The sequence below is a fragment of the Schistocerca nitens genome, chromosome 4 (genome assembly GCF_023898315.1).
Source record: "Schistocerca nitens isolate TAMUIC-IGC-003100 chromosome 4, iqSchNite1.1, whole genome shotgun sequence".
NCBI lineage: Eukaryota > Metazoa > Arthropoda > Insecta > Orthoptera > Acrididae > Schistocerca > Schistocerca nitens.
In genome coordinates, this window is record NC_064617.1 from 422,675,593 (window position 1) to 422,684,846 (window position 9,254).

Below are 9,254 nucleotides of genomic sequence, written 5' to 3' on the forward strand. Positions count from 1 at the left end.
CAGGACTCAAACCAGAATTTTCCGCTTTTCGCGAGCGGTCACCTTAACCGCCATTCGAGAACAAACCAGAATCCGCTACAAACTTCGACATGCTGTCGTCCATGCGTCACAATCTTTAGTCGTACATTAAATGTATCCCCGTCGAGGAAGGACATATTTATTGAGAGTTGAGGGCTTGGTATTGGCGAATAAATGCCAAATAGCAATGCCTGTGTTATGAACTGCAATGCAATGTTTCTTCGGACATGCTATCCGTATGAAATCACCAATGTTCAGGAAACGTTTCCTGCTGACCTGTGAGCAAGATAAACGTTCACTTTGGAATTTTTTGCTCGTATGTAGGTGGACAATGAATGGTCAACGAATATTCTGTCAACAGACGAAGTCCATTTCCGAAGACATGTCAATATGCAGAATTGCAGAATATGTTCAACGGAAAGTCCACGGTGCCACTTCATTCTGCAAAAGGTGACTGAGTAGTTAAGGTTGACGGCATCGTTTACCGTAGGGCCGTATTTTCCTGTTATCAGTACTCTGTATGTACATCTTTTCACAGATAGTTAAGGGAACCCGCCGGTTCGGTACAGAATGTCAAATCAGACACCATTCAGCCGTCTAAGTTGTTATTCTGTTGGACAAATAAAATTTCCCAGTAAAATAACAGTTTAGACAGCGGAAAGGTGTTTGTTTCGACATCCTTTTATCTGTACCGTCACAGATAAACACTGAAACTGTCTTTTGCACACCATCGTCATTCCACACCTTCAACAACGTGAATGTGTCGGTAGGTTTCTTTCTATGCAAGACGGCGCTCTTCCACATTTTGCACAGCCAGTGAAGCGGCTGTTGCAGGGCATTTCGGAAACGCCAGAATTATCAGGCGTTATTTCCCCAATGCATAGCAGTCCAGATCATCTGATCTTAATTCGCGTGACTTCTGACTGTGAAAGATGCCGTGTTTAGCGCTACAATTACGAACGTAACTGAATTAAAGGTAAGCACTGTGCAACGCGTTCTGAAAGTGACTCCCGAGAAACTTCGATCTGTAGTGGAAGGTGCTGTTTCTCAATAACAACATATGGCAGAAAACGGTGGACGGCGTATAGAACAGCGTAAGAAAATGAAACGCCTAAGCCGTCCTTACGATCTTATTTATTGTCTAGATACCAGTTTCGGCGATTCGGTGCGCCTTCTTCCAGCCTTTGTTGGTGCTGAAGGGATTATCACGATCCATATATACGATGCATCAGCTGCCAACATAACTGACTCACGCACACTACCTGTAACTGTGATGTCGTCTCTCCAACCATCAACTGTGTTTTTCTACAGCGTTTTGAAACTGGAACTTTAATTATGGACACCCTGTCACAAAATAACAGTGCAAGATATGAACTGAAGATAAAACCTAATTTTCTGAAGCAAGGGATTGTAATATTTTTTATTTATAATGTAGACATTTGGGAATTATGTACCTACACAACAAAGTCTCTGGTAAATGGTTGTCACGATTTCATGGTGTACTCTTCTAGCGCAATACTCAATAAGGGTTTTTCGATAAATGTGGTATTTCGTTGTTTTAATTGATACAGTGTTCCATTTCGGCTTTTGATCCATGGGGGTGGTCTTGATGGCGTATACCGAAGACTTCGGAAAACCCAGCAGGATGAATTCCATAGTTGTTAAATGTGAGAAACGTGGCGGCCAGTGCTGGTGATCAGAGCAGGAGAGAGACGACAGGTAAAGACTCGTGCGAGACCGACAATATTTCACTTACGGCATGGCAAGTGGCACTGTCCTGTTAAAACCACATATTTTCAAGTGCAATATTTTCCAAATGAAGTACAAAAATCTGTGTTACGTTGAAACAACGTTCGCCATTTGCTATTAATGCTTTAACAGCCTTGCTTACAAGGAAAAATGATCCAGTCATTTCTTAAGACCGAAATGTAGAGCAAAGAGTGACACACTGGGGATGCATTGTTTCTCATCAATCACTCGTGGATTCTCTGAGAACCAAATGCAACAACTGCGCCTATTAACGAAGTCATTAAAATGGAAAATGATACAGTTGGTGATCTCCCTTAGCCACGGCTGCTCTGTTGGCAGAAGTTGTCTCCAGTTGACCTGTTACAATTACCAGACTATCGAATCATGGTAGTCTAAACAGCGCAATTTAACTTTATTGCAGTCGTGGAGCGTTACCAATATAAAATATACATTTTGATGAAAAGGGTCCGCCAGACTACACGGCTTTAACTTCTTATGACTAATTATAACAGAGTTTGGTAATTCTATATTAAATCTGTCACTGGAAACAGTTCTATACGTATTCGACAACAGTAGAACTGGACAAGATTTCCAAATGAAAAAAATGATTCCTCCAATAAGTTTTATAAAGAAAGAACGCATTTTGCTTATGTAGAATAGTGATTCACATCATTGTGGTTGACGTATTACACACTTCTTTTTATTTTCGATACAGCCACATACAACCATGACCGGTTTCGGCTATACATTACGTCCTTCAGAATCTATATATCATAAGCGGCATTTGACGAACAAAGCGTTCACAATATGTGTTACTGTGTTTGGGAGCGAACGTTGTGATGTCTTTATATGACAAAACAAGCCTGTGGCCTACACAATTTCAAGATGACAATGTCTGACTGCAATCGGCTACGATTGTAATCATGTTCTGTGATTATGTCTAAAAATGTTGCTAATACGCTACTTTTATTCATTATAGCCGAGAGCAACGACTAATTTCTAGTTCACACACTATCTTTTATCTACAGCTACATCATACTCCGCAACCCACCTAATGGTATGTGGCAGAGGGTACTTTCGGTAACACTATCTGATCCCTCCAACCCTATTCCACTCCACTCGCGAATAGTGCATGGGAAGAATGATTGTCGTTAAGTCTCTGTATTGGCTGTAATTTCTCGAATTTTCTCCTCGTGGTCAAAGCGCCGCGAGATGTATCTAGGAGCGGGGGGGGGGGGGGGGAGTAATATGTTGTCCGACTCCTCCTGGAAAGTGCTGTCCTCAAATTTCAGTAGTAAATCTCTTCTTGATGCACAACGCCTCTCTTGCAACGTTTGCCAGTGGCGTTTGTTTAGCATCTCCGTAACGCTCTCTCGCCAGCTAAACGATCCCGTGACGAAACGCACCGCTCTTCGTTGGATCTCCTCTATCTCCTCTATCAGTTCTATCTGATAGGGATCCCAGATAAACGAACAATACTCAAGAATCAGCCGAACAAGCGCCATAGCCGCTTCTTTCGTGGATGAATTACATTTCATTAAGATTCTTCCGATGAATCTGAGTCTGGTGTCTGCTTTTTCCACTATCTGTTTTATATGGTCAATCCACTTAAGGTCGCTCTGGATAGTTACGACTAGGTATTTTATGGCAGGCGCTGTCTCCAGCTGTTTGTCATCAATAGTGTAGCTGTAAAGTAGCGGATTTATTTTCCTATGTATGGGCAGTATGACACATTTACTTACGTTCAGGGTCAACTGCCTGAGTCTGCACCGTTCATCAAATCTCTGCAGGCTGTTCTACAAATAATCACTATCTTCTGGCGTTGCTACTTTGGTATAAACAACAGCATCATCTGCGAATAGCCTTAAATATCATCCGACGCTTTCTACTAGATCATTTATATATATTGTAAACAGCAACGGTCCTATCACACTTCCCTGTGTTATTCATGATATCACCTTTAAATCTGTCGATTTATCCGTCTGAAAGAAGTAGACATAAAACATGTTCAGTTGAGGGATGCCCAGCATAGTGGTGTTAATGACTAATGCCGAGGATATGTTGGCGTACGGATGACACAAACTCCAGTCATAGTGGATCAATTAAATGAAATATCACAAGTTTACTGTTACCAGTCACTGTACAGTGACTCTACAGTGACTGGTAACAGTAAACTTAATGTTTCATTTAATGTCACGAACAGCCGCGGTAAGGCCTAACTTAAGATGTTAGCATTTAAAGTTAATAGTGGATCAAGCACTCAGTTTCTCTAAAAAGACTGTGGATGGAGGCTGGGAAGTGACAGTGCCAATGGCACGTAACCGTCACATCTTTCGTAACGTACGGCGGCACCCCATGCCACACACACACACACACACACACACACACACACACACACACACACACAGCCTGATTTCCAGGCCAACTCACCACACTCTCCTCTCCACTGTTATCGTCCACCAAGAGAGAATGCCTGCGTCGGCAGCACTCCTTAGCGATATACTAGTACAATTAACAAAGTTGTAAATCTCTTGGTAAGTAATTCAAATTATGTTTTGTGAGAGGTTTACGACAAACTTCATTAAATTTGCTTCATTATTACATGAATAATCGTGATATACGAAAAACAAGGCACAAAGTTCATACTAAATTATCTGCATTAAAAAATGCATTACAAATGAAATGATCGTATTCCATCGCGTCTGGGGTATTTCGGCGGCCTAGTGTAAGTCTTTCTATTTGACGACACTTCTATGACTTGCCCGCCGATAATGATGATGAGATGAAATGATGAGGGAAACACAGTAGCCTAGCCCCTGAGTAGAGGAAACCCCCGAGCCGAGGGGATATCTAACACGGGACCCTACGACCTAGAGGCAGCAACGGCAACCACTAGAACACAGCTGCGAACAAGATATGTTATACGGTGTACAAGGAAAACAACATCACTAAACTTTATGCAGTCTTACTGAATGGGTTGATTGTAAGCTATACTAGTCTCTGTAGCTCCAGCCTTGAAATTTTCCGGATCATAATGTTCAGGTACAGGAGACCAAGAGTACCTAAGTAGACAGGTTTATTCATTAGACAGAGGAGAAAATAAGTTATGTTTTCTGCAGTGGTGTGAACTTCTGAGTTCGCGTGATATTAAAACATACATTACATATATTGAATCACAGGGATTATGACAATATGTCTTCACGTACGCTATTCTGGAACGAAACTGGAAAAGTCAAATGGACAAATGTACTAGCACAAATATACCCTCAGTTTCACATAGTGTGGTAGTTTACTGTGTTCAGACGTAGATGTAGAGCCGTGTATTTATCACTGGCGCCACTTTCTTCTCGTAACGAACATAATGTAAACCTTTAGTTGGGATCCAAAGTGAGAACTTTTTGTACCCATGCATTTCCAGGCTCAAATGTCTGGCTCAGTTTAAGAAGAAAATGAAGCTGCGTCAAGTATCCGCAGAGCCTAAGTCCTAAATGGATAAACTTAATGCTGCCTATTCTTGCACAATCACAATTTTATATTGAACATAGCAAGGAAAGTTAGGGATTAGCTTCGTCGTTGAAGATTTCTTTGCAAACTCAGATCAAACTCGAGATGGACGACGACGGGAAACTAATTCTTTTGAGACATTTCTAAATGAAACATCCGACATTTGCCTTAAGCAAATCAGGGAAACAGAAGTAAACCTGAACATCACTGTCTGGACGCAGAACTTAATGCGAACCACAGTGTAAATGAGATAAATAGAATAGTTTAAGTGTTTATTACTTGTCTGTTTTGGCGTAAGGCCCTCGTTTCACATAATTCGGGATACGTATTGTAAATGTCTATGGTAGATACCTGATATGGCTGTAAATTGTAGCATAACATCTACTTGAGAATTTTTCAAGTAGCCTAGCGTAACGCACTGCCATGTGGGCCGGGTATAGAAAGATGGTCAGCTTAGGAGTAGCTATGTGTTTAATAATGGAAACTGCGGCCCGTAGTCTTGCTTGGACTGCCACCACAGTATTCCAAACATTAACAGCCACTGCTTTATGCTGATCTGTATTTACTGTGAAGCACTGAAACGAATTTCATCTATGTAAACACACACCAATGATGAATCTTACTAATAACTAACAGTTTCAGATAAGTGTCCCAAACCTGAACTGAAGCAAGATTGTGACTAGGAAATGGATTATGAAGCCTTCTAAAATCTGTCAAGTCAGTTAGTTGATGTCCGCCTCAGATGAGTACTTTCAAATGAATAAATGTTTATCGGCATGTACTAGAAAGTTTTCCGATAGCGGAAACATGATATTTTCCTATTAATAGTGTACGCTTATTCCCAGTGAATCATATCTTTATAGACCACCGCCTTGTGTATTCAGTACTGTTTGGTTCAAATTCTTCAGATCGAGGAGAAAAAGTACAGGGGAAAGCAATAAACCATCATTACATTCCGTATAACTGTCAACCGCAACCAAAATTAAATTTTAAATGTAATGAGTTCTTGACTCCCTCATCCTCAGTACGTACAAAGTTTTGACCCTGTGCACGGTTACTCACGCTACAGTTCTGTGTGTTTGATTCTGATGTGAATAATTAGTTTATTCGACGAGAGAGCTTCTCTTAGTCTGGAATTTACACAGAAATCGAATGTTACGGCGTTGACTAAAGTGTTAATCTCTCAGACCCGTAGCCGCTGGTGAGGAACTCCAACAGTTGTGGAACCCTTTACAGAGTTCCATTTCACGTCTCCGTTGTCAAAGAGCACGAACTATGTGCGCAGCACATTGCGCTTCAACTTCGCTGGCATCCATTAACAGATTAACTAATCATGATGCCCTTGGTTACACTACTGATGTCGTAAATCTACCGCAACTGCGAGACGCAGCACATCAGAATCGTCGCTCTAAAGAGGCAAATGGAAAGACAGTCAAATTATTGCTCCCAGAAGGTGGTTACACCAGTTTCTCTTTCAAATGGTATGTATTCAGAGCGTTGATATCTGACGACATATAATCGAAACCATACAAGACAATTAATATGGTGGAAATTTCATTACTAACTTGAAATTTTGTCTGAATTCGCTTTTCAGTCAGCAGAGGGAGTATTTATATGTTTGCCACAAGTACGAATTTCCAATACCTTTTTTGTGTTCAAGTTTGTGCATTATGATATTATGGAACAAAAATAGGCGATACAGTCTGGGACCGCTAGACCGCTACAGTCGCAGGTTCGAATCCTGCCTCGGGCATGGATGTGTGTGATGTCCTTAGGTTAGTTAGGTTCAAGTAGTTCTCAGTTCTAGGGGACTGATGACCTCAGCAGTTAAGTCCCATAGTGCTCAGAGCCATTTTTTTGTAGTTGATAAGAATGCAATGTATTTATGAAAGATCAATTGAGTTCTGAAAGAGTTTGTGAACCAAGGATATAAAACGACTAACAATGGAGATATTACCTCCTGTATTCTTTCCGTTTTCTTGATTATTCATCTGCTATTTTGTGAGATCAACGCCGAGCGTCAAGCATAATTTAAGTTAGCGCTTTAGGGGCAGAAGGATTAATGAAAGGTATGATGTGAATTCAAAGCATATCTTCATCTCGATAAGGGTGTTTGAGGTAAGATGTTTCTGTCTGTAAGCGACAACATAATACGTATTCGGAATATTTATTTAGATACGTAAACGTAAGCGGTCATAGTTGTCTAGGTATTGACTGTGTTTTCATAAACGAATATGTCGTCTTCAGATCCACAGTTAGCTCCCCGCATGGTTCTGCAGTCATCAACTACCATATATGACATCTGCTTAGTAATTATGTATTCTGCTGTTGACTTTTGCTCTAATGAAGGTCTTTTACGATTATAACTGTGAGCATATTTATGCGAAAAATGTTGGTTCAGAGTCCTCGTCTTACGCTTTTTGTAATATTCTGCAAAATTTTCTCCAGAACTATTAACGACACTTTCTCCATATGCACCGACAATAAGGTACAGATTAAATGAGGGTCAAAATTATCAGATTCTATTAATGACACAAAAGGGCTGAGATAAAGCTCCAGTATGTCATCAATATTGTTCAACGTATACTTAGAAGTGGCTATCCGAAGAAGGAAGAACAGCTGCGGAAGAATATAAATCATTGCTAATGATGTTCAGGCGTTTTCGTTAATTTTTTCTGACGTTAAGCAATTCTAACACAAGATGAATACGATATTGAGTTCATGACATGATGTTCATATCAGGAATATATCATGCAGGGACTAGCGATGGGTCTAGCAACAGCCGAATATATGGTACTTAACAGTGACACATCAATGACGAAGCAGTTGTGAGAAATTGAGAAAAATTAAGTGTATAGTGGCTTGTATGCGAAAAATAGGTTGAGCAATACAGAAGTAAAATACAGAATTCATCAAAATGATAGGGGGGTATGATTTTTTAGACCAGTTGATTACATCACTTAAAATCATCATGAACGTCGAGGACGAATTATGAGTACTGACGGCAGCTGGGGGCGTGCATGAAATGACGAAATCGACTCTCGTTATACGAGCCTATCCCAACTAGTATATGCCAGTAGCTGTTCTGGGTCATAGGAAAATAACTGACCCAATCCGCCAAAATGAACGTGGATGAAGTACTAAATTTGCCTACCACACACTAATGATCAGGGTACGTATTGGTACTGGTACTCAAAGAACAATGCGATTTGCGGCTACACAACAACACTGAAGATGTAGAAATGGTTCAAATGGCTCTAAGCACTATGGGACTGAACATCGGAGGTCATCAGTCACCTAGACTCAGAACTACTTAAACCTAACTAACCTAAGAACATCACACACATCCGTGCCCGAGGCAGGATTCGAACCTGCGAACGTAGCGGTCGCACGGTTCCAGACTGAAGAGACCAGAACCGCTCGGCCACAGTGGCCGGCTGAAGGTGTTTTAATTCTACAATTTATTCTTCAGTGTTCGTTTCTCAACAGAGGGAAGTCCACTGGACCTGACGGGATACCGATTTTACACACAGTACGCGAAAGAACTTTCACCCCTTCTAACAGCCGTGTACCCCAAGTCTCTCGAGGAACGGAAGGTTCCAAACGACTGGAAAAGAGCACAGATAGTTCCAGTCTTCAAGAAGGGTCGTCGAGCAGATGCGCTAAACTATAGACCTATATCTCTGACGTCGATCTGTTGTAGAATTTTAGAACATGTTTTTTGCTCGCGTATCATGTCGTTTCTGGAACCCCAGAATATGCTGTGTAGGAATCAACATGGATTCCGGAAACAGCGATCGTGTGAGACCCTAATCGCTTTATTTGTTCATGAGACTCAGAAAACATTACATACAGGTTCCCAGGTAGATGCTATTATCCTTGATTTCCGGAAGGCGTTCAATACAGTTCCGCACTGTCGCCTGATAAACAAAGTAAGAACCTACGGAACATCAGACCAGCTGTGTGGCTGGATTGAAGAGTTT